The sequence below is a fragment of the Cygnus olor genome, chromosome Z, assembly GCF_009769625.2.
Source record: "Cygnus olor isolate bCygOlo1 chromosome Z, bCygOlo1.pri.v2, whole genome shotgun sequence".
Classification (NCBI taxonomy): Eukaryota; Metazoa; Chordata; class Aves; order Anseriformes; family Anatidae; genus Cygnus; species Cygnus olor.
The window spans coordinates 1,813,478-1,839,690 of record NC_049198.1 but is presented as its reverse complement, the minus strand read 5'-3'; the positions used below and the strand labels follow the sequence as shown (position 1 = coordinate 1,839,690).

The following is a 26,213-nucleotide window of genomic DNA, read 5'->3' as shown; positions in this document are numbered from 1 at the left end:
TCATTAATAGACTTTTGAGTAAATGAAACAAAAGTGCTAAGAGCTATAAATTACCCTTTATAATCAGTACTCAGTCATTCCCAGACTTGGTTCACGGATTTACTTATTCTGTTAACAGAAGGAAATGCACTTAAAAGGAAACTAGCTTTATATGCTGGCAGAACTTGTTTTTTTCCTCAAGTCGGGTCTCCTGTAAGTAGGGAGAGCAATTTTTCTTATAGCTTTGCAGATTTTTACTTCAAAAAGCTTTGGGAAACAAGTGGTTATGTGAAATATCAGGTTCTGGAAAACGGACACCTAAGTGTCTTAGAAAATTTCACACTGTTTTCAGGACCCTTCAAGTAAATTAATAAACTTAAAACTTTGCAGGTGAGCTAGGGGGAAGCACGAAGGAGAAAAGGTAAAGCACCACGAAGGGTTTTATTGCAGGTAGGTTCCTGGCAGCACCCAGGTGTAGTCTCTTTCCAAGTTAGAGACCATGAAATGCCAATAGAGGCTCATCAAACTCCAGGTTTTCGGTAACATCTGGAAAAAAAATTCCTCTAGCGCAAGCCTTAGCATCTGCCAGGTTGCTTGTCCTGGTTGCTGCCTGGAAGAGGGCTGCAGAGGCAGGATCTGCTCCATGCTTGTCCGTGTGCTTCAGGTAATAGCAGCCCTATCTGTTTTTATTTGTAGACCTCCACTGCCTTAATAATTGCTATGCAGCAGAGCTATCCCTGTTGATATCAGCTGAGGATCTGCCCATTGACTGCGGTTCAGGTTCTAAATTAAGGTTGATGAAAGTCTCCACAGAGACTGCAGAGTCCAATTTTACCTCATTTGGCGTTGCAGCAGGAAGAAGAGAGAGTTGGCTGTTAGTTCACGATCACTTTGCTGGCAAACAGTCCTTTAATTCTGATGTACTTATTCGTTAAAGTCCTGCATGAATTTCTAAGCTCTGAAGTATAACCGCAAAGCAGAGTTGCGGAGGTTGGGTGTTGACCTTTGGAGACCAGAAATCAAGCATTTGATGTTAAAATGCGATTTTTGGTAAAGCACCTTCTGTAGGAGGATGTCATTCAGATGTATTTATGAAGTTAATAATATAAAATAATACAAAATATTTATGCATTTAACTTTTTAGCTGTCTAATTAAGACCTACTTAAGGAAGACTTTCTAGAAATGGCATTGCTGACAATCCTGCTTTTGAGCGGAGCTGGAAAGGTCAGTGTTGAGCTACTCCCTCCTTGCTGAAGAACAATTCTTGAGGTGGGTGGCATACGGTGGGGAGAGCCCCTGCAGGAGGGCTTTTTTGGGAAGCTGTCACACATTCCTTTGCATGTTGCTTGCCTCGGTTTTGCCGCGAGTGCCTTGGAGCACCTGCCTCTCCCGTGCGCTTTGCCGGCCCGCCGTGATCCCGATCGGCGCGGTCAGGGCTTGTTTGGGGCCGGGTGCCAGGAAGTCGGGGCTAAATGCAATTTCATACACTAGCACCAATTTGCTGTGGATGCCTGCGAAACATCCTCTGAAATTTGTGAGCAAATGAGGTTTTGTCTTGCCGTTAACGAGGCTGTGCTGCCAAGCCTGTCACTGGTGGAGCTGACCCCTCTGCTCTGGCAGTCCTGTTAGGCTGCCTGCTCCAGCTGGTGCTATTGGCCCTTAATCAGAAGTGTTTATACTTCCTCATTCGCACTTGATTTCTGCTTTTCCCAGCTCGGCTTTGTATTCAGAGTTGGTTCATTATGAAATACATTGTTCCGAGGCTGCCTTGACGTTTCGCTGGCAGCAATCGGTCAGTATTACCGCTGTCACTTCTCACAATGCGGAAAATATGCGATCACACCAATTAGGATGTTTACTCAATCTTTTCTGTGCTCCTCCTTGCTGGCAAACGCGGCTCGGGGTTTTAAAACGGGGAGAAGCGTGTTTAAAAAAACCCTTCTGGCTGGAGTGCCTGAAATAACTGGCATGGCTGCAGTGCTTCCAGCTTCTGTGGGGTGAGAATCAAGATCAAATTCTGCTCTTGTGGCTTTGTAGATCAGTGATAAATCCTCTGGGTTACGTTTTGCACTCACTTATGCTAAACATTATCTCCTTTCATGGGGTGAGGGTAGATAGTTGCCTCATTGACTTGAAATTAAAACAAATTGCGATGGCGTGACTGGGAATAGAATTTAATTTGGTGACCATAACAAGCAAGGATCCTGTTCCCTCTCCCCGCTAAAATACCTCATACCTTATTCAATTAAACATAAAGATTTATATCAGCACGGAGGCAATGCAGACAGTGTGTCCTTGTGGCACGGCGTGGGGTGATTTAGATGGAGCTAAAATCCCTTCCTGGGAAGGGTACTGAGTTTCTTGAGCTTGCATCCCCAGAAGCACGGGGTTTGTTTGTTTGTGGTTGTAGTGAATTTGACCCAGAGCTCGGGTTAGATCACAATAAAACAAATGTACACAGGGAAAACACGCATTTTCCTTGTCAAAGGATGTGTGTAAGAGGCAGGGGTGCAGGGAATTACCAGTAAGCCATAGTTTGTTACTATTTCCTCTAATCTTCTCCTCTTTTCCCTCGTTTTCCCAGTGATGGTTGTAGGGTGCAATCCCTGAACTTCCCTGACTTGGAATAAAAGACTTCCCAGGGAGAGACTAGGTGACTTTTTTGGCCACTTCTCTTAGGACAGCTTGTGCTGCAGCTGGTGATGCCTAACTGCTAGGACGAGGGATTTGCAGACTGGCAGCTGTTCTGTTCCCCCCTGAAGTGTGAAAATGGGATTGCTTGTGTTAAAGGTATGTTTAGGTCCTGGGGACAAGGAAGCTGGCTTCTGGCTGGCTCTGCAAGCAACGTAGCCTGCACTTAACTTCCTGTTCCGAAAAGAAAACAACTTAAACCCAGAACAGCAGAACTCAGAAACAAATGAGAGATTTCCTTTTCCATTTCAAGAGGAAGGAACCTCTCTTCCAGGTAAGAGGCAGGGGCAAGGAAATGCTGTCCTCAAAGTGGCCGAATACACCCCATGCAGAACAGTAATGCTTCCCTCTTATTTATTCCCTCCAACTTTACCAACCTGGTTGTCTCGTTCTTTGCTTACCCATCAGTTTATGAGCGTCTTAGGAAGGAGAAGCTTGTTTTCAGCTGAATTTTTAATTTGGTCCCTGTTTGCAGCGAAGCTGAACCGAAGCTTAAGCTGTCAGCATTGACGAGGCAGATAGCGCTGTTTAGGTTTCTGTTTGCGTGATCAAATGTAGCTTGTTAGGTGAGGGGAAGCACGGTGCCACTCAAAATAATGAGTTTGTTTAGTAAAAACGTGCTGCTCGCTGTGTAAGCTTTGTGGCGCGATAGCTCAAATTGTCATTGGCGCAGGCTGCCTTAAAATAACTAATGTTGTACAAGCTAATGACAAGTTTCTTCTAATAACTCAGGGTGTGAGTAGGTATTCTTCACCCAGAAGGAGATTGTAACGGTAAGTTGTGGTCCGTCCAACTTTTTCCTGCTTTCTACTTGCTCAGCTCTCTATGCGTTGCTGCGCTGGTGGGCAGCGAAGACAATGAAAGGGCGTAGTAAATGTAGGATGAGAGGAATTGTGAGCCCAACTCAATGGCAAATGGATGAAATGCCGTACAGCAGGCTCAAAACTGCGGAGCCACCGGCCCGAAGGGATATATAGGTGTATTTTTAACTGACTGCTGCCTGGCCATGCTTTGTCAGAATCTCGTTTGCTCCCTGCCTCCAAATCTTCCCTTGACTTGATTTGGGATGTCATATGGCGAGTGTAATGTGATTAAAGACTTAATTGATTAGGGATAATGGGAGTAGTTAAATTTTAATCCAGCCTGCTGCGGTACCCTTCAGAAATGGGATCAATGCCGTTGCCTAGGTGTCCTCCGCGGGATGATGGAGGTGGTCAGCTGAGGTCAGGGCTCCAGCAGTTGCAGGAAGGCTGCCTGGGAGTCTTGTAGCAGTTTGTCGCAGTAATCGTGATGACTTTTATTCAAAACACCCCAAAGTGTATGTGGAAACGTGCCTTATACGGGATATAGAGTTGTAATCATGCTTCAGGTATACTAATTACCCTCCAAACTGCATTTTCACATTGATTAGGAGGGGGCTCCATGCAAGTTGATCAGCATCATATGGTGCTCGGGCGGTGCTTAAAGCCCCAAGGGACTTAAATCTGCTGAACGTATCTGCATAGGTGCCCGAAGATCAGAAGTCCAGCACCATGCTGCGTCTGACAGCGGAGGGTGGGTGTCAATGGTTTGTCTCTGTTAAGATCCGAACGCGTTTTTCTGCTGTCATGTCAACCTCACTTCCCTCACTCCTTGCCAAAAGAGTACAGAATACATGACAGTCCCTTGACAGGATCCTAATTCAACTACTGCCGTGTCTCTTCACTTGTTTTCTTTTCCAGGGAATTCATTGTCTTGTTTATTTGTAGTTTTGCCTATGCTCAGGTGGCTGTCATAAGCTTGCTTCTCAGCAGCCTGGATCACAAGCTTGTCTCACCTCTTCTGGAAGCATTTAACTAAGGCAGCGTGTCCGAAGAAGGTCATCCGAATTTTGGTTTTAATGTCACGCTGAAATATTGAATGCACTTCAAAATTGTCTCCTTGTAACTGCATTGCACTTGAAAAGTTGGGTCAGTTTGGGGAAAATGCTCCTCAAATGTGTCCCTACAGCCTGGTTACTAGGGCTAGTGACAGCTCAGTAAGTGCCAAGCAGGTGTTAGTGATGAGCAGGTATTTTTATTATTAATCTTCATGTAAAACTTTACTGACTTTGCCTGGATTTCCATTGTCACTTTTATTTTAGAGGTGACAAAACAGGCTCCCGCGGAGGTTTGGAGCGAATTGCCTGGCAATGCAGTGCAGAGGATAAATAAAGGCTGTTTGTTGAGACCAGTAACTTCAGTGCCCAGTCCTAAAAACTGCTCTTCCAGGGCGTTTTCATCTTCGGAGCTGATTTTCGAAATGATCTTCTTTGATGCGTTTGCTTACTGTTTGGCGCCAAGTAGCAATTTGCACAGAATTCAACATTTAGTAACAGCGTATGAATTTCTCCGAAATTCATGGCTGTGCAGTGCTTAATATTTTGCTGTTCTAGGCAAATGCATAAAACATCTAAATGACGCCACTCAACATTTAAAAGCGGCACTGTTGCTTGTTAAATATCGGTGGGCACAAGGAAAACAACCGAATGGGTTGCTTAATTCCCTTAGGAGTTAGTAAAGTTTCAGAATGCAGAAGCTGTGTGGCAACTACACTTCAGGAAATTCCTCAAATGAAATATTTGAAAAAGAAGATTGGAATGTGGCAGAAGACCTCAAAGGGAAACAGGGACAGGTAGGGCTGAGTTTAAAGCTCATTTTATGGGGATGAGATGGATTTGGACTTTATCCCTTTTTAGCAACCTTGTTTTTCCCTATGTGTATTAGGAATGTTTTATATTATGATGTGAAAACACTCTTGCCTTTATTTTTTAAATTCTGCCTTTTATGCTGAAGTGTCTCCTTTGGCAGAGCTGTGGGTTGGTGAAGTGGCTCACTTTTAGGCTGCCCTCAATGTCAGGCTCCTGGGGCTCCTCATCCTGCGTGGTCCTGCTGTGCTCGTGCCAGGCTCTGAGCAGCTCCTCCGCTGCTGGCTTCGTTAAGAGCCGAGGAGGCTGAGTATCCGTCGGGAGCAGCTCGGTGTCTCGAAGAATAGTCCCTGAAGAGCTAAATCCTCCTATCCAAACAGCGGGGTGGATCTCCGATAAGCAGCTCAAATGAAGGATTATCTTGGCTGTGGCGCGGGCGAGTTGATCTGCGGGATGCCTCCGTGCTTCCAATGAGGATTAAAGCTGCCTGCGCACCATCGTGGCCTTGCTGAGGATTTTCACCTGTTGCATTCGTGGACCAAACTCAGATCAGAGAAGCTGGACTCATTCGGTAGGGTTTCGTGTAGCCCTGATCTGTGTGGGAGATCGTAGCAGGTTTAATGCCGTTGACTTCGCAGCCCTACAGCTTCTCTAACATGTAGCTGATCTGGAGCGACTCTCAAATGCTGACCCGAGGTGTAGGTCAGAGCTAAACCCTGCTGTCACGTTTATTTCTGCTGCCTTGGTTTTCATTTAGAGAAGTTCTGCTATCAGCAACTGCATAGCTCCAGCCAGAGCTCTGCATCCACAGCGATGCTCTTAGCATGGCTTTTGAACTCTTTTCCCCTTGCAAATGGATTTTGAGTGCAGCAGGCTTTCTGCAGCCCACTGAGGAGGTGGCAGCAGTGTTTTTTTATCCGTAAATGCTATTTAATGTGTTCTCCGGTGCGTATCGCTTGCTTTCAGCTCAGGACTAGAGGCTGAAGGACAAAGATGAAGTTACCCAGCAAACAGCAAAATCTGATGCAAGTCAAGCTGACTTAGAAAGATAAAACCCAAATTATTTACTCTTGTCTTGCTCCTTTACATCTCTTTATAACTTCAAGTCACCGAAAGATGGCTAAACTTAGCGTAATATAGTTGGGTTTGGTGTAACAGCGCCCCAGAGCTGTTTTACAAAACCTCAAGCATGCTTTATGGTACTGTTACCAAGCAATATTGGGGGCATTCCCTCAGTTTATGCGGGGAATAAATTCTGCCCTCAGAAATGTTCAGCAGCAGAGCAGGCCGATTGTGATAAATGGAAGAGAGGCAACTGCTGAGAGATCTCGGATGGCCCTGCCCAGAGTGAATTTAAGTTGATGAGAGGCTGTGGCTGCTGCTAGTTAATTGCTTTTACATTCTTTCCGAGTACTTTAGACCAAAATAAAAATTAGATCGGAGCAGCTCCGTGATGATCTGCGAGACTCTATTTCCACCGGGCTGCGGGGAGTATTTACTGTGCAAATACATTGATGGAACTCGAGCTGGATGTCAGGTAAAATGAGTAGCGGGGAAAGAAGAGCTTCAAAACCAACTGCTCTTCAGTGCTACTAAATGAGAGCTGGGTTTGTAACTCCAGTTCTTTCCCTTCGATCCCTTCCAGACCCTAATGGAAAAGGGTCGAAGCTCGCGGGAAGGAGTGATGCTCGTGGGTAGGTGCCCGACTGTTGAGCCCTCAGCAATCCAGGTCTGCTCGGGTTGTTATCACAGCGTGGTAGGTGTAAAAGGGAAGTAGAGATGGCAGAACCACTGCAGTGCCTGCAGGTGTTGGGTAAAACAAGAGCTGGGTGGGAGGGATGGGGCGTGCTGTTTTGCCAGGGCCAGTGACTTAGCATGGGATTAGGAATACCCATTTATTTTGGCAGGATACTGAGTTTACCTGAGCAGGGAGAATGTTTGAGGAACAGCGTATGACATCCCAAGGTGATAGGATTGAAGAATACCTATAAAACCCACAGGTTTGAAGGTGGTGTGATAGCTGCTGGCTAGTCGAGTGCAGAAAACAACGCAGCTCGTGACCTTAGGGTGGTCGGCATCCTAAATAAAGAACTTGGAGGACCTTGTGGGATGGGGATCCCGAAGGAGACGGTCACAGCAGGCTGGCGGTCTCAGCTCTGCTCTGTTCCTGTGCTGTACAGCTTGTGAGGTAGGTGTTAGAGGGACACGTAATTGTCACAGAACAATATTTGTGTGGAAAGTCGATTAAAAGTAAGGAAGGAGAGGACTGATGCTTGTGGCACTGTTTTCAAGACCCCCAGAAAATCCTCCTTAGAGATGAGTTGACAGTGTGGTGCTATTTAAAGGCCAAAAAGGAACAAACCACGTTTTCTGGAGAGCCGCTTCTCAAGGGCAGAGGAAATATTTAAGAGCAATTAGCCCCTTCGCGTACCTCTCAGACCTAAATAACACACGCAATCACGTTAAGAAGTGAAGCTAGGAAAGCTTTGCCAGAAAGCAGGGAAGTGGGGCTGCATCAATGTTACCACACAGTGTTCCTGCTTAATTGCTCTCGACTTTAAAAGTAGATAACGCTCTATTTGTCCATTTTAGGCCTTTTGTTTTAGGTTTTTTTAATAAAACCCTCCAATTCAGTGAGCTGCAGCCAGGTGTGTTTGTGCTTTAATCTCATTACACAGTTCCTCTGTGCATAAAGCCTGTAAGCAAACGGGTCGTAACAGGATTACATACATTGGCTTATTTTATGCAATTTTCTAACAAGGTTATTCAAGGATACTGTATTTACAGTTTTTTTTTCCCCTGGCGATGCTTTCTCCTTTTCCTTTCAGGCAACCTTTCATTTTCAATTTTCTTTCCTTCCCCTTGTCTAAAAAAAAATAAAATAATCGCGTTCTCAAGTTCAGCAGTTCAATAACCCTAAACATTAAAAGTAGTCTTACGATGGGAATATGAAGTCGGGGAGGACACGAACTAACCAAGCACGTGGAAGCAAACACCAGGTACGTTAGGGCTGTATGTCCCTTCCTCCTGCAACAACCACCGAACCGGTAACACCGACCTCTGTGCTTGACTTTGCTGCTGTTGCTCGGACTGGCAGCAAATGTGTTGCGTCCTCCTCTAGTCCCCAAATAGTTTGGGAGAGGGGATGTCCCTAAGCCTAAATCCACGTAGTAAATCATGAATATTCAACTCCCACTAAAGCATTTTTAAGTGGTGCAAACTCTGCTCAATGAGCCCATCCTCCTAAATCCCAGCGAGAGCTAAATGACTTGGTGGAGGCTCGCAGCCTGTAATTAAAACTGGGAAGGTTCCTCTCGACCTAAATATCGTTTGACACTTCTATTTCCCTTTTTTATGTGTTTTCCCAGATGAAAAATGCTCGTGGATGGGGTGGTAGGAAACAGCTCCCTTCGCTCCTGAGCCTCTCTTAAAAGGGAGACTAAAGGTCTTCAGTGCGATGGCTTCAGATCAAAAATATTTCTGTAACAAAGGCAGTGTGAAAGTGAAAATCTCTAAGGGTAGTGAAGCCTCGGGTCTTGAAAAGAAATAAGAAATATTAGTATAGCGCTGTTGGAAAGCCCGGAGATGCCAGTGGTCTTTACCCTGGGATCTTAAAGGGCTAGGGCTCGGAGGGCAGGACTGCTTTTTGCTCAGCCTCTTTGTTCTGGAGCTCCAGAAACGCTGCTGGTGTGCAACGAGCTCGACCCCTTTGCTTTTGTGATGGGATTAATAACCATGGAGATCTGAAATAATCTCTCTTCTCATCGGCTGCTCGCATGCTGCCGGGCTAATGATGGGTTTCGTTCCTGCCCCAGATGCCACGTGGGGGTGGAGGATATCTCCATTTGCTTAGGCGCGTCCTTCACTCCTCTCCCAAAGCTGCCTGCGAGGGAGCTGGCTTCTCCTGGAGGGTGTTAACGCTGCCAGGTGACTCCTAAATCAGGAGGATGCGTTGTCGGCTTCCTAAGCCACCTTTCCTCCTTAAAACCATTTTGCTTTTCAGTGCTCTGCCTTGACTTTGTTCTTCTGAACTCCTCCTAAGATAGGTTTGCTGCTTTGGGATGAAGGTCCCCAACTGCTTTTCCACGCACAACAGCAGAAGGCGGCACCACCCCTAAAACCATCTTCGGAGCTTTTCTCCATTACCACCTTTCTCAAAGCCACGAAGGCCTCGGGAGTTAAAAATGCCCACGTTATTCTGGAGGCTACTTTACAGAAGGTGCATCGGCTGACAGTAGTTGTCACACTGCTGCTTATTTGGCTGCCATCCGTCTGCCACGATAGGTGACATTAAGCGGTTTTACTGACAATCTGGAAACAAATTGAACTTGGCTTTTTGTATTTAAAATGCATTTTTTCCCCCAGGTATTTCCTGATGAAATTCATAAATTAACGAACGTGTGGCCTGAATTAAGAAGAAAATAATTATAAACTGCATTATATTATTTCTGTCTGCGGGTTTGATCTCTGTAAACTTGTGGTGGGATGAAGAAATACAACACATACTAGATAAGGCCTTCATGTCTTTGTTTTTCTTCCGAGCTGATGCACCTTCAGTCAAAGGAGGTGTCAGTTTTTAATGGCAATTTTGTTACAGTCACAGAGCTCCTAAAGTTTATTTTGGGAGAGCTAGGAGGTAAAACCTTTAATTTTAAGTCTGAAGAAATCTAATTAAACAGATCGGAAAATACCCGTTGAAACCACAGCATTTTACATGCTTTGGATAAAAGCTCGAAGTAGCAAAGATGTTTAAATCCCTCTTCTTTGCGGTGTGATCTCCAGTGTCATTGGATATCTTTCAACGTTGTAAAATAAACCCCAGTAGTTTCCATTTTATCAACTTGGATGCCTTTGTGCTGAAGGACGGGGTTCCCAAAACTGAGAAGTACAAAAATTCTTTCATTTTCCTTTTTTTGCTTGTTCTACTGAATCTCTAGAAACACAAATATAAGTCAGAAACACATCTGCTAAGTTACAAGCTTAAACAGCTCTTTTTTTTCAGGGCGCTGGGCACAGTGGTTAATCTATTGAATGTTAATTCTATCCTTTTTTTCTTTCCTTTATCTTATTTGTATCTGGTGTCTGGGAGGCTCCATCCGTGACCTCAGTTGTGTTGCAGGAGGGACTACGCAGAAACGCCTGGGAAGTGAGAGCACTTGAATCAAAAACCAAAGCAATCAAGGCAAATAAGTTAATAAAATAAAATGTGAGTGTTCCCGTGACAAGGTCATCTTTCCATTTGGTTCATTGGACTCCTCCCTTACCGCTTGTGGAGCTGTTGGCTGGCGGCGTAGTGAGCCAGGGCTGTTTTCTGCAGACAGCTTTGAAGCTCTTGAAGTTAAAGGGCTCTGAACGAAGCGGTAACCTGTGAACATCCCCTGAGTGAGCCTGACTGCTCCATCGGGTGCTCCTGCCCTTCGGCATGCCTCATGGGAGGAAAATCTGGAAGCCCTTCTCCTCTGGAGCAGGGACCCTGCGTTTCCTTGTCCTGCTGAGGATGCTCAAAGCGCCGCGCCTCCGATTCCGAAGATCCTCAGTACCCTTTGAGGAGTTGTTCATGTTTCCAGTAAAGCTTCATGATTGATTATGCTAATCTCTAGATCCCTGCTTAACCACGCCGCTCTTTGTTGCCCTTTTCATTTCCGAAGCATAACAACAACGGATTTCAATTGAACTCCTGCAAAATGTCACCCAAAAGGCAGAATTTTCCACCCGTCTTCTTTCAGCTGTATAACACTTAGTGGCTTTGGAGCCTGAGCTCAGTCGTATAAAACAGATCCTCGCTGAAACCTTACCTGACCTTAATCCTTGGCGTGGCTCTGGGCTGCCACAGTTGTGTTTGGGAGGGGGGGGGTTGCGTTTGCAGCAGGCCTAGATGCTGGAAAATGGGGCTGGCTGTGCTCTCTGTATGGCAGCCTAGACCAAAAGCTGGAAAACAGTTTTTTTTCTTTTTTAGGGGATATATTTTAGAGGATATATATAAAGGAACGTAGTTCTGGTGTGCCAGTAATGCTCCTTCCCCCCCCCCCCCCCCCCATCCCTACCCCTGCTTTCTTTCTGTTACAATTAATGTCTCAAATGAAATGCTGATTCTGCGATTTTGTGGTTCTGAGACTGCTTTATCGCAGCGCTTAGCTTTCCGTTCATCTTTTCGTTGCCTCTGATTTAGGAAGGAAGGGTTCTTAGAACAAGTAAGGAATTAAATGGTGAACTCCGGTCTATTTGAGCTTGTGACGGATTGTTTTAGCAAGCTGCCTTCAATGTGAGGATGACATTGCGTGTCTGCACTTTGTTTCTGTTCTGCCTGAAAGCTGTGCAAGGCAGATAGGGGTTTGGTTTTTTGATTACAGACACATCTGATACCTAGTGTGGTGCTTTCCTGCCTTGACCAGGGCTCGCACCATCATGTGCTGAGGTTTCTATAGCTAACACAACCAGAACAGGCTGACCAAACCAGCAGTTTTCAAGTATTGTATGGGAGATACTGCCACGGGGGTCTGTTCCTTTTTTAGATGCTGTACTTCTCCAGTTAACCTGTGGTTTGCTTTCCATATTGAAATTCCTATTGTTGGCTGACACTTCTGCTAGGTAAAAAAAAAAAACCCCTTCTGTTCTTCCTAGATGACCACCTTTTCCCATAAAAACTTGTGAAGGGTGAGTAACTTCTGAGTATCTTCATTAATTAAGGTTTTTTTCCCCCATGCGCTTCTGAATGATCCAGTGACTGGCGTGAATACTGGGGCATGAATAGCCCAGACTGTGCAGTGTTCACAGCAAGGACTGTTGCTGGATATAGATTTAATTTGATGGCTACTCTTCAAACTCAGTACTTCTTCAGCTGCTCCTTTTGGCAGGATTTGTCACAAGGCTCCTGAATTACGTGTATAGCTTCTGCAGTGCTTTGTGGCGTCGGCCCAGGAAATACCTGCATGGAATCTTGTACGTGTTTCCAAATACGTTGTATTAAATAGTTTTATCACTAAATTATCAGAGTATATACGGGGGGGAGAAACATGAGTCTGAAGTGTGGTTCATACAGGGTTTTCGTAATTAAAATCTCAAAGATTTGTGACCAGGTGGCAGGAATGTGGCTCAAGGAGCTGAGAACCTGAGGACAGGTAATTGCCGTTAAACCTATAATGCCCTGCTTTTTCTCCCTGATCTCCAAATGCTCGTGAGTATGCTCCCTTCACATTTAATATAACGATAGGTACTCCCATTTTCCTCCAGTTACACCACTGTAATTTAGTAGAAGTCCTTTATTTTAACTCCTTTATTTACAACATCGCCTTGTACTTGGGAACCAGGGATGGGAATCTCCTCCCCCCTTTAAAAGGGTATTTGCGCGTTGCCTAATGCGGAGTCAGAGGGGTCCTAACCTGTAATTTACGTGGAAAAGAACGGGTGACTTGATATTATGTGGGAGGCCAGAGTATTTGAGCGTGTTTATTGCTTGAAGGGCTGCTTTCAAAGCACTTGCCAGCCTTGTGCTGGTGCGTGCTGCTGGCTGCCCTTAGTGGAGGATGTAAGCTGTGTGCTCTGAAGTCCTGTCTGACCCCAAACGTGGTCAAAGCCACAACCAGAGGGGCTTCGGCTCTGTAGCTTGCTTGTGTGAGACTTCCAGACCTCGCAAATTGGATGGAGGGGAAGTCAACGTGCTTGTGTGTACAGCTTCTATGTGCACTGCCCGCGTGGATGCGGTGGCATCGCTTCCACCTGCTTTGGATGAAAATGCTTTGTGAACCCGTCCTTTAGTGTTGTTTAATGTTGTCTGGGAGGACTGAAGGAGGAATATTTGTTGTAGGATGCACTGCTCCCAGACGGGAGCATATGGGGCGCCGAGGTTAAATGACCCAGCGTAGTGAGTGAGAAGCACAAGGTGCTGCTGAGGACGGTGATTGGAGCCAACACGGCCTTGTTCCAGTACTGGTGTGTGTTTTTTAGGAAAGACATCTCACTGAGCCTCAATTTCCCCGTTGTTCTCCTGGGGCCGATAATATTTACCCGCTTCGTAGAGGTGTTGCAAGTGAGTGTTGGGAAACTGGAATATACGTGATGGAAATGAAGGTCAATGGCAAAGGTGCGAGGTTATTACAGCCCACTGATCAATCCCTTACTTCCAAGGGACTTGAGGGACGTCTTCTGCTTGTTTCGGTTTCTTCCACCCTCCCCAGTACCCCCGAATTCTCTTCTCCAGACTGAGCACCCTCGGCCCCTCTTTGGAGGAGAGGTGCCCCAGCCCTCTGATCTCAAGACTTGCACGGCATATAGGTTTTCCCGCTTGGGTGGATTAGACTTCAGAGAAATGCATATTTTAAAGCTGATTTTCAAGCCTTGCTGTAGGTTAAAACTTACGGCAAAATAAATACTTAGCGCTCTTTGTATACCAACTGCCAGGAGATATATTGCAAAAATGCTGAATGGACTTTTTTTTACACTAATCACGCACCTATAATTATATAGTATGCATATGGATATTTTTCTTTACTCCTTTTACGAAGCGTTTTGATCTAGTAATTCGGCTCCTTTGAAGTTGGAAGGATTGAAAACCAGTCCTACTCTACTTGAGCCACCGTCTGTGCCCATAGGTTTGTCTGGAGCTCTTCAAAGAGTGCCTTCGATAGGTAAGAGCAATAGACAATAGATCCCTACAAATCTCTTAAATCAGGGTTTTCTGCTGGCTGAGAAACACCCAGAAGGAATCGGTCAGTCTGAGCAATATGGGACTGTTAGAATTTATATAAATTTATATATATATATTACTATATATAATTATATATAGTATATAGTTATATATAATATAACATATATTACGTGTAATATATAATATATGCAATATATTATATATAATACATTTTATATGCGATACTTATATGTACAATATTTATGATATATGACATTTATGTATTGTTATTATATGTAATATTTATAGAAGGCTCTGCTTTTATGGAGGTGACTCCACTTCAGCCTGGTTGCCACCCTTTATTCAGGTCTCGCGGTGCTTCCTGACACTCCAGAGGGCTTAGCGAGCCGGTTTGTGTTTTGACACGAATCCCGGGACGCGTGTGGCATTATGCAAATTGCCCGGCAACTAAATCGTCGCTCGAAATGCCAAATCCTTCGCTGAGTGCGGTTTGGCAAACGCCAGCCGCAACCTGTTTTCGAGGAATGCCCGCTGTGATCTCCGAAGCGGTAAGAGTGGAAAAAAGTCCAAATTGTGTGTTCTTAGGGTGAATAAGTGTCAATTCCCAGGGTTTCTGTTCGACATCCGAAGGCACTCGAGTGGTTAAATGGCTATGTCCGTTGATAAGCCTGCAATTTTAATATCAGTCAAGGGAGAGATTTCAAAACCTCTTCTGGGGCAGAGAACTTAACAACATTTATATTTGAACTTAAATAATTTAAAGGTGCTCTCTTTAGAGATTTTATGTGAGCTTTTTCATGTTACCTGTGAACATCTTTGAGGATTGGGGGAAGCATGAAACATGCCCCACTTAAAAATAAAAAATATAAGAACCCAAGAACTCAGTGACACTTTAAAGCCGGAATTTTCCGGAGTTAATTAGGTTCAAACCCTTTAATTTTTGTTGAAATTAGCTTAACGTGAAAACTGTGAGCTTAAATTCAGTACTCCTCTCTTTTAAGCTGCTTTTAACTTGTAGAAATGTGCGCGCCACACGTGGTAGTTAATAACTTCCTGAGGCTACATTGGAGAGAATCCCTTATGTGTTGTCTTTATTGATGTAACGGAGTAAAATCACGTTGGTGCAACTTTGGGGCCATACGCCATTAAACTTTCATTAGGTGATTATTGCTGACTGGGGTTTGATAAAGTACCGAACTAATCAGGTCCATTTAATATCAAAATGCAGGGCTGTGCACGAGGCTTTCTGGGACAGCACGCAACATAAATTATGTATACAGCTCCATCCCGGGGAGGGTTTTTCTATTTTAGAGCTGGCACCGCCTCGTGTCCTTGCTGTATTTTGGGGCAATTGCTGCAGAATGAAAGAAAACGAAGGAGGATGTGGTAGAATAAGGGCAGGAACAGGGAGGAATTGACAAGAAAGTGGGGGGTCTTGAGCTGTGCAGGGGGTTTTCTTCCCATTAGTTCACTCTTCGGTCTGTCAGGCAATTCCCATGTGACGCGGGCAAGCTGCAAAGTACAGTAATGCATATGCAATTCCAGGTATTTCATCTCATATTTGCAGCTGACAAAGCTCTCACTGGGAAAAAAAAAATAATGTAGCTTTCATGGGAGGTGTGTTCCTGCACGATTTGCTTCCCTGTAGCTGCGCTAAGATGATGGACGTGTGCCCGTGGATATGTTAAGCACTTGCTGCTCCTTAAACCAGCTGCCCATTACCGGCTGGCTCGAGCTTTGCCTCTTAAATTCAATCAGCCCTGCAGTAATTGACAGAAAAATTGCGGTGGGGTTTTCTTCCTAAAGGTAATAGCTGAAACGTTTCACCTCCGGAGAGGCACTTGGAGTTGGTGTTGCACAAAAGACAAATCCCCTGGAAGCCAGTTCTCCTCCGCCCTACCCCCGGCAGAAGTATTGGGACAAACCGAGGGGTTTCAGTCCTCCTGCGGCTGATCTGGCTGTTAAATCTTGATGGCAAGGTAAGGTTTGTCACGGAAGCTCAAAGACCTGCTGGATTTGTTATGTGGACAGCCTGGAGGAAGTAATTGGGAGCGCCTGTCCTCTGGCTTGGTGCGAAGTAGGATGGGGGGGTTGAAGCCAGAGCTGGAGTCCTTCTCAGCACGGACAGGACAAAAGGAAATGGGCACAAACTGGAACGTGGGAAACTCCATCAGAGCATCCTTGCTATAAATGGGAAGGTGCTGGGGGGACAAAATTGGGCTGGAAGCCTGAGACGGCAGCACGGTTCACTGCATCACGATGCCAACAAACGAGACTGCCATGCTAGGAGGTGAGGATGCTCGATACACGTGCTGGCAGCGTGGCTCATGCTGTGCTAGGAGATTTCAATCCGTGCCCAGTGTGCGTAGACAGAAATCCTGAAGAAAGGTAATAAAATTGCATTTTTAAATCTGCTTACTTTCCCTTGCGGTAAGAAAATACCTAACTTCTTGGCTCCCGGTGCGCGCCCTAATGTGTTTACAGAGAGAGGTATGTACCTGATATGAGGAGACAGGATTTAAAAACAATTCCCCTTACAAATCCCTTCTCTGCTGGGCTATGAGGATGTGACTTCCTTGCTGTCACCGCAGGTTTTAAAAGAGCGTTGCGCTGCCCAGCATGGCCAGCCAAGGGGAATGAATTAGTATCTCTTGTGTTAGTGGGCACTGATGTTTTGGCGCGGCAGCAGAAAGTTCCTGAACAAGCTCTGTTCCCCAGTGACTTCTCAAGGGTGTAAAAACCTAGCTGAAGCCTTAAAAAGCAGCATCCAGCCCTCTCCCAACCAAGCACCCGTTCCTCTGCGAAGCAAACCATCAAACTGCAAAAATATCCCCCGAACCTGGGAAGCTGCACTGTTTTTCAGGGTTTTTTCTTGTAATATATTGTGATCAGCACCTGGAATCACAATCGGTGAGCTCTGTTGGGATTGGGAGAACCATCTCCTGATGGAAGAAGGCGGGAAGCTTTGCTGGGATATGTCTCCAGCTCCTGTTTTGCTCCCCTGAGCCTGGGACCAGCTGATGACTGCCTTTGGGACCTGCTTGTCAGAGCATAGTTTGCTCTGCGTGTGTTGCTCACTGCTTACCATCCCCGTGCTGGGGTGGGAAGGTTGCCATAAAACCAGCTCCAGGGGTATTTTGGCTGGCATTTATCTCACTCTTCTTTTCTCAGAACATCACTATTTATACAGAACCAGAATAATTCAGTCTCTTCGCTCAGCTCTGAGATCAAACCACAATTCTCCTGGCTAACTGGATTAAAAAAAACCACCACGAGGATGCTGAAGCACTGGATCGGGTTACTCAGGATGTCCCCTTATATCCAGATGGATGTGTTTTTCCATCGTGTGATGAAAGCAGGGAGAGTAAAACACATCATACAGCGATGTATTGCACTTTGTACCTTCAAAGCACTGATTCGGGTGCATCTCGAGGGAATGGCAGTTAATTTCCGCAGGATGAAAGCGAGACCCAGGAGCTGAGATGGCTCTGACACTGTCTCATCGCTGCTGACCCTGGGCTTATAGAAATGAGGAACCCAGGAGGTAGGATATCCTCAGCTGCCTCAGAAATGAAGCAGGTGAAAAATAAAACCTGATAACCATCTCCCCATACGGGTAAAACAATTGTTCTGAAATGGGTTGGGAAAAGGGACCTGCGGTTTTTACACGGGGTATTACGGTTTTACTTTATTGTCCAGGTTCTGATTAAAACTGTCCCTTTTCCCTCTGGCAGCTCCGAGGGAAGGAGGGGAAGATGTCAGTGCCTCTGAGCGGGGAAAGGTATCGTTTCAGAGAGCAGGAACTGCCAGACAGCTGTTTGAGAACAGACACCAGCTTGATGCTGCAGGTGATGTGGTTTGGGATCTCCTGGGATCCCCCCCGTTCGGCATCACAGCACTCACCCTGCTTCCAAGCTGCGGGCGAAGCGAGGTGGCTGCTGGTGTTGCAGAGGGGCTGCGTGGCGGAAATGCTCAGAAATGCTTCATGAGATGCAAGAATCTGGGGCCAAACCTGCCTGTGTGCTGCTTTTGGTGTCTGCTTGGTATGCCGCTGTAGGAAGCCTTTCTGAATTGCTTAGCTCAGGCATATTCAGTTCTGGCATCCTTTTTTTTTTATTTAAAAGTCCCATCCAATATTGTTATCGTAATTTGTCTTTGCCACTGTTGTTTGCTTACTAGCGGGCTGTTATTGCTGGCTTTAAAAACGGCGAACACAGCTACTGCATTGATCTGTGGGTTGGCAACGAGGTGTCTGCAGTGGACTTCTTCCAGCTCTCAGTGACTCGAGGGCAAAATGATTTAGGGGAAAAAGCGGGTGGAGAAAGTACCAGAACCTGACGAGTTCATAGATGCTGAATTCCTAATGCTGAAGAGTACGTTGAAATCCAGTAGCGTTTCAAAACCAGCCCAGGCGATGTGGCTGCTTTTTAAAAACTAGCACACTACATTTATTTCTTGGTTGCGTGGATTTAATACAATGCATGTGCAGAAATCACGCCAGCTGAAATAACTTGTTACTCTCACAGTATAACATAACAAACTTTTAACTTACTTATACAACAAATAAGACCTTGAAGCACTTCAGTAACCATACTTAAAACTTTCAGATGCCTCTTCGTAGGTTTCCAATTTTATTTTTGTTCTAATTAAAAAAAAAGAGGATTGTCTCTTGGTATTTCCTCAAGCAAAACACCTTTACCCCCCTCTGCAGCAAAACTACTGATGTTTATTTTTTGCAACATGCCATAAATACAAACCTGCCAGCCTTAAATCCTCCATGCATGACTGCAGGAATAAATTTCCTGGGCTGTGTAGTGGAATTGAAGCACTCAGAAAGGGTGAGCGCGCCATGCTGAGCAGTTGAACCCTTGCCTTTTTCCATTAACCCACGTCCCTCCTTTTGCCTCTGAAACAACTACCTAGAGTTTTTTTTTAAGGCTGTACTCACAGCTGTAAATTAAAGCTCATTCAGCAGTGCTGTTAGGTGATGAAACAACGAGACCTCGTATTTTTCTTGGGTAAAACAAGAAGGCTTGGATCATCTGGAGTGCAAAACCAGGGAGAACTTGCTCGGAATTAAGGTACGCAGCAGGAAAATGGGAGCTCTTCTCTGCTCCCCAGCCTGTCTCTCATTTAAATAGCTTATGTGAGTATTCAGTGATGAAGTGCCACGTAGGTATCGAAGAAGCACATCTGAAGTGCAAGTATCATCATCTGGAGAGCTGTCGCTGGAGCTGAAGGAACTGCTGGAGTGGGTGCTGATGCTGGGTGAAGGTCGGACCTCTGGGACCGAAAATCTGGGCTTCAGCTGATTGAGCTCCAAGACGAAACCCCTCGTTTGGATGTTGTCTTTCACCCAGGTCCTGCTGAATGGCTGTAGGACAAGGCATTTAATTCAGGAATGTCTAGCTCCTGATTATTCCAGCTCTAAATTTTTACCTCTGCTAAGCATCGAAGCCTAATGGGATGCTAATAACGTCAGTCCTTGTTAGCTGAGTGCGTTCCTTGTTGGACACTTCTTATTTTTCTTCTAAATAACGAACATAAAGGCTGTTTTTATTTTCTTCAGGGTCTCCTAGCAACAGGGCTTCCTCTGAAATGACCCTTGCCATTTTGGAAGGTTTCTATCCGAGATGCTTTAAATAACCTTAATTCTTCCCGGGGCTTCCAAAAACTGGTACAGAAGCAGGTTTGATTTGCATTTGATTTCCCAGGAAAGGCCGGGTTATTTGCTCAGCCTCTTGTCGGGCTAAACCAGTGTTATTAATATTAAGCCATTATTTCCACGTAAGACAGCTTCCAGAGAAAGCTGCTCGCTTTATAAATGTTTGGGGAATCTGGAGGTAGAAGTCCTTACTAACTCGAGCTCGTTTTCTGTTGATTACAGAAACGAATCCTGCTTGGAGACCTGGTCCAGCATGTTCCAGGTGTTCCAGGTGTAGGTGTGCCGCCTGTCATTAAGGTTATTCAAAGCTTTCCCTAACAGGGTATGGTTTCTTGTGCTGCAGCCCGTTAAACTCTGTAGCTTGGGATCCATGCTTCTGTTTCCTGTGTCTTTAAACTTCGGCATGTTGAAGCTTTTGACACCATCCCTGCAATAAACGTGTCTGGGAAGCCATTGAGAGTCCTGATTCTGGTGAGATTTAAAGCGGTGTTAAACCGAGGGTAGCAGTTCTGAAATAAAAGCGTGGGATGTTACCAATACAATTTGATTGTAGTCGCAATCCTGAAAGAGCTGAGTTTTTAATGCCTCTGTTTTGCTATGGATGTTATACTAGATTAGCTGTAACTCCTTAAATAAGGAAGTTTAATTTTTTCTTTTGCTTGGGACAACTTTTGATCTTTTGTTTGCTCTGTAGTTTGTTAGCAGAGACTCTACTCGTAACGTTAACCCCTGGTAAATGCGAGGAGGAACCACGTAGCTGACCCTGGACTGGAAGGGGGTTAGGACTATTTATGTGGCCTTGTATTTTCTGTAAACTACAGAGCGTCCCCAGGCTGTATGCCCTCTATCTGCTGACACGGAGTCCTATATTTCATGTATTCAACTCTTGATCAAGATACGATTACTGGAACAAAATTCAGTCCGGAAATACTGGGAATTTCTGCAAAATGCATAGTCTTACGCAGCTCTGCAGCCCAGGAAACGCAGAAGTACTTAGCAGCGCAGAATGGCTGGGGAATCAGTCATGGGAAGGAACTGGTGAGTGCCAAATCCAAGTTATCCATTAAAGAAAGGGGGTCGGGTTGTAACAGGCAACACTTCCGTGGTCGTATGAAAGCTGGTAAGAGCTTTTTATTAGATAACTGCTTCATAAATCAGTCCGATAGAACAAAAGGCCTCAAAACCGAGATCTTCCTGACACCTCTTCATTGCTATTCGCGTTGATGTATGAGGCGGGCCATTAGTTCAAGTGCAGAAAGTCTTCGGAGGTGGTGCTGGTGGAGTTGCGCTGCGCACATCGTCATGCAAATGGGAGATTTTTTCTGGGTGTGTCGGGGGGGGGGGGGGGGGGGGGGAACAGAAAAACCTGACTAACAAACCAAGCCGCAGGATGCGAAGTTGCAGCCCTAAATAAACAAGGGGAGAGCCACTGAGGGGCTGCTCTGTCTGCGCTGCATCCTAATTAAATCCCTGGCAGACTCCCTGGGAGCTCTGCCCACCCCCTGGCATGCAGGGAGGAGGCGATGCTCTCGTGTGCGAGGGCTGAGCAGCCTATGTGAAAATCCCTAGTACTTGTAGGAGCGTGCTTACTGGCCAGGGAGAGTGCGTGGAGAGAGAAATGGATCTATCAGGATGGTTTTTTTAGCTGTTTTTACAGTAGTTTGTAGTGTAACAAGCAGAGGTATGCGTGGTGATACCATTCACTAAGCTATGTTGTGGGGGAAAAAAAAAGGGGATTTGTTGATGTTACAGCAATTAGAAAATACTCGCCTCTGAGAACACAACTGTAGCGATATGAAGTTTAATTACATGTAATTCTACCAAATATTTAAGCTGTGCTGCACTGTGCAGCCCTGGTTGCTGCGCACTTGGTTTAATGTGTGGAGCAGATGCGCGTGGAAGTCTGGAAGGCATCCAGGGGCTGGCTATTATTATTTGGATAATCTGATATTTATTCGAACGCTGGCTAACGTACCTGCATAACATCTGCGTGTGGAGAGCTGGTAGATGGAGACTCGGTGCAATTCACGCAGTGATCTTTGTTAGGTTGGAACTGGAACCCATGCAAGCGATGCTGCCAAGAGCAGATCTCCCCTCTTCTGTCTGCCAGCGCGTGGCGTTGTGTTGGTTTTGGCTCCCTGTCTAACGAGCTATTTCATATGGCAGGATTATTGACTGTCTGCAAGATAATGCCCAGTGATGGTAAAATTAACCCTAGTCAAAGGTACAGAGAACTTGGGTGGCTTCTGTTATTTAATCGAGTGTTGGCATCGCGTCAAGAGGAGCTGAACCTGATCTCCTGCAAACTGTAGGTCTGCATGAATCAAATCTGCCATCACTGAAATACCTGGAGTGTTTGGCTCGTCAAATGCAGCCAAACAGCAAAATACCTAACTTGTGACCACCACAGGTCCTCTGGGAAGGGAAGAGGGACAAGTCCTTCTCCCTTTTTCCACCGTGTGTTGTTACAAGGTTGGCCTGCGTAGTGGAAAATGGCCTCTCAATTAGCCCTGGCTGTGTAATGAAGGAAGGGGGTTCGGCTGAATTTAGAGCTGTATCATTCAATTTCTCATACAGTGGGGTTCTTAATCTTGGAACCCCTTCCACTGGAGAAAGGAATGGGGGTCAGCTGAGAGTTTTACCTTTTCCACATGCAGCCTGAGGAGCAGCAGCTCTTCCTTCTGCTGCTTCTGCTCTTTTACTAATTCCCTTACAGCTGGCTGCTGAACGTCTCCGTGCTGCACTGGAAGGCAGCCATGCTTGGCCACAAAATTCATTGCCCTCTCTTCTCTTTAGTATTTAATGTACTCTTGCTGTCATCCTGCTTTTTTTTTTCCCCTAAGCTTCCAGGTTGCTGAGAGGAGCCTGAAAAAAATGGCTTTGTTCTTTCTTTTGAGCCGAAGGAAGCCCTGCTTCGTGTTGGCTTCATAAATCCAGCATCGATCCTTGGGATGGACGGGCAAGCAGCTACTGGGAAGGGCAGCGACTACGTGCCTGGGAAGGCAGCTGGCTCCCTGAGGCAGGCAGTGAGGTGCAATCCTGTTTAAAGGCTTCCTCCAGCAGTGTGGATTTGTGGCCGTGTCCCCTAGGAGCCTTGTCCTTTGTCACGGTGGGATGCTGCTGGGTGGCAGCTCTCGACGTTGGCCAGCCTCTCGGGCAGCACTCTCAGTGCTTCCCAAGTTCAGGCTCTAATTCCTTCTTCCTTTATTCCCTCAGACTCTGCGGAGCTGAGGGAGTCAGGCAATGGATTTGAAGGTGGCTACGGAGAAATGAAGCTAGAGTATCCCTTACAACTATATCTTGCCTGGCCCTGGCATCGAGGTGATTTGCATGTTTCCTGCTGATAGCAGGCTCTCCAGTCGAGATGGCTCCCTGCAAGCTTGGAGCAGGTCTGTAAGGCTGAGATTTGATCCTTCAGACAGCCTTATCGTTAGCCTTTGCCTTACCCCAGCGAGACGCCAGTCGGGGTGAGCTCTTCCATTAAATCATCTTTTCTCAGCAGGGTGTCTCAGAGTGCAAATTACCTCTGCAGTTCTTAGCCCCGAAAACTGAATCGGAGCTGGGATGTGGGGCTGGACCTGCTCTGAGCGGAGATGCCTTTGGTTGGTCCCCTGATGGCAGCCCTGTCCCCACAGCACGCGTTACACTTCAGAGCCTGTGGTTGAGCCAAGAATACCTCTTGCCTTTGTTTAAGGGTCTGGGGCTATTTCAGAACCAGTGTGTGAACACAAATGGGATTTAAGCAGCTCGCTGGGGTAGCTTTGAGTAAGTGGGACAGGCAGACAAGTTGTGGGTTAGCCCCTTTGGAGTGGGGACTGGCAAAGGCTTGCCACTGTCAAAGCCATTCTGGAAAATGGAATATATTGATAATAACGTAGGTATATGCACAAGTAACTCCTTAACCCAACAAAACTCATAAGAAACTTTAATTAGTGGAAAAATAGAACTAGTTCATAATCAAAAGCATGTCTTTATAAAATCTCCTTTGGAGGGGGTGGGTTCAAGTGCTTAATTAGTCTCTTTTTCCTGACATTTGACAGTGCAAATCCTAATTAATATTTTTACGAAGCTTAAGGACGGGACAGCAGAATCCTCATGGTACGTTGTGAGCTTTGATCTTGGTGAAATTGTCTTCCATTGAACAGGACAAATTTCATGAAGTCCAGTGTCAAACACCTTGATAGCATTTAGGTTTGTATGCCTCGTAGCAATACTAAATAATAAGCTAATGATGCTATATCACTAGGGCAATGTATTATTTCTGCAAAGAAAATAGACTTTTGGTGACATTATTTCTTAATGTCTGTAATTGGAGGCTCTGGACTTCAGTCTTCCAGTCTAGAATCATTCATTGTGATCACAAGGAGTGAGAAAATCAGCGACTAATCCTGGTTTTTGGACGGGGATTGGGGGAAACAGTGCAAGAAAAGGAGTCGGAATCATTTTGAGCGCTTACCCTGCTGATATGAATGAAGCGTACTCCTCAGAAAGAGGAGATGTAGGCTAGCTAGTGTTTGTTTTGAGTTCCTTGTTAGTTAAATTAAGAAAATTTGGTATAGCTTCATCGTATTAAGAATCAATAAATGGAAATACTGATATTTTCATTGATGTAACTTAGGAAGTGGCCAGGCTGCTGGACAAAGCTGTGCAGCATGTGGAGTTTTCATTTCACGAAGGTCTTGGTTTCAAGATGTTAAAATATTGAAGCTAGTGTAACACTTTGGTAACACTTTGCTTTGAGGAATTGATAACCTTCAGGATTTTCTGAAATCATTAAGCATCCTCTGTAAAGGTGCTCTCTTAATTTTTTTCAGTCTTCCCACAGTGCAAAAAGTGATTTCATTATTCTGTATGTCTGCAAGTCCTTCTCCCTGCCAATAATTTTTCCATGTCTTCCAACTGCAGCTCCACTTGACAAAGGTATGGGTGTGTAAGAAATGTTAAGTTTCTACAGAATTAATAAAAATCAATAACTGTATGAGCTGTATGTGTGCATTTCAGACGCGTTGGGGACAGCAGCAGAATGTCCTCGTAGTAGTGTGGCTTTGGGGACTGATCACTCCTGAGCAAAACATGTTGAGGCTTTGGTTGGCAGCTGATATGGTACAGGCTGGGATGCTGGAGAAAGTGACTCAACGGGGAGAGGAGGAATTAATGAGGTGGCAGGATAAGAAAATGAGAAGCCATTTATCAGGAAACGAAGTTTCTGCAGTTCTGGTAGGTGCAAAGCAATATGTTCATGTTGTGATCACGTACGGTGTAACTCTATGGGAAGCAAAAAACAAAAAAGAAAAGGTTTCATTCCATAATATCAGGGCATCTTTTGGTACTGGTGATCTTCTTCTGTGTTTTCCTTCTGAAATGACGTCAAGTCTTCAAGATGTTGGATATCTGTCCAGTGTTCAGTGGATAAAGGGCGAGGAACAGGTTAGACTAATGCCATTTTTTGGAGTTGGCCCTGTGTGCCTGTTGGTTCTTCATAAAACAGTATTTATTAGTGTAATAGCTGATCACGAAGACTAAGGTATGATCCATCCTAATCAAACCGTGTAGCAATTAGCAGACACAAACTGCTCGAGACTCTGCATCATGTTTAGAAGTCCCAGAATCTGGGGTGTAGAGCTGGGGTGCTGGGCAGGGTGAGGAGGGGACTTCTCCCTTCTGTATGGGTATAAGTAAGCCAACTGTGTGTTTTTTCCCTCCTATGCAAAGTAACTATAGTGTTTGGGAAAGCTATAGGGTGTACAATGTCAAACAGTTGGGATATTTTGTTAATCATGCTTGATTCTCATTTTTGAGAGTTGTTTGTAATTTCATTTTTGGAAAGGCTTCTCCATTTGTCTTCTGAAACTTTGTGTTTTAAGAGGAAAGAAAATGTAACAATTTCTTGTGTTGGGGGTTATTTCTGGCAGATGGGAGATGTTTTCCGGTTTTCAATTAGAAAAGCATTTCAAGGCCACTTTGTTCTCTCCTTGGCCCCAAATTGCTCTTTTTAACCTTTTTGCTTCTGTTCCCTCAGCATGCTGATGTCTGGCTGTGGATTGCTGGTAACTTGCAGTGCTGGTGCAGCTCTTTTCAGGCAGGCTAGCTAGCTTAAGCGGTAGCAGGATGCAACACCCCGGGTCTGCCTGTGTGTATACATGCACAAATGAGAAATGACTGTATCCAACACCATTTTCTAACTAGGAGTGCAACATTTGTCTTCTGAAAGCTTTCTTTAGTTTATAGGATAAAGCAGATTTTTCTTAGGGCATTCTTACATTTAATATTTTTGGTTAAGCAGAATTTATTCCAGCTGACACGAGTTGAGGTGGGTTAAATAAGTTGAGGGATGCCTGTTTGTGCTGAGTCTCACCAGGTGACTGTGAAATCTTTCCTATTCCTCTGAAAACCATCTCCCACAGAACTGTAGGCTGTATTTTAGCTACCATTTTACACCTAGCTTTACTAGGGTTTGTTTTGCAGATGCAGCATCTTATAGATTTTGTAGCTTGTAAAGTAAACGTATTAATTCAAGTCAGCTTCGGGCAATATTGGGTTTTGTTTCTTTAAGCTTGTAATCAGTGTT

At 45.2% G+C, this 26,213-nt stretch overlaps 1 protein-coding gene across 10 annotated transcripts in view; it reads left to right on the top strand.

Moving 5' to 3' along the window:
* Positions 1-26,213, top strand: part of DCC (DCC netrin 1 receptor) — a 423,032-nt gene that overhangs the window by 91,255 nt on the left and 305,564 nt on the right. The window contains exons 1-2 of one of the 10 annotated variants that reach the window (XM_040540176.1): positions 22,871-23,034; positions 23,148-23,836. The exons of 7 other annotated variants lie outside the window; for them this stretch is intronic. The gene's annotated coding sequence lies outside the window, so the exon portion shown is untranslated. Of the gene's footprint in view, positions 1-22,870; positions 23,837-26,213 lie in introns of those variants that run through there. 2 more of the 10 variants (XM_040540177.1, XM_040540175.1) reach the window with 2 other exon arrangements.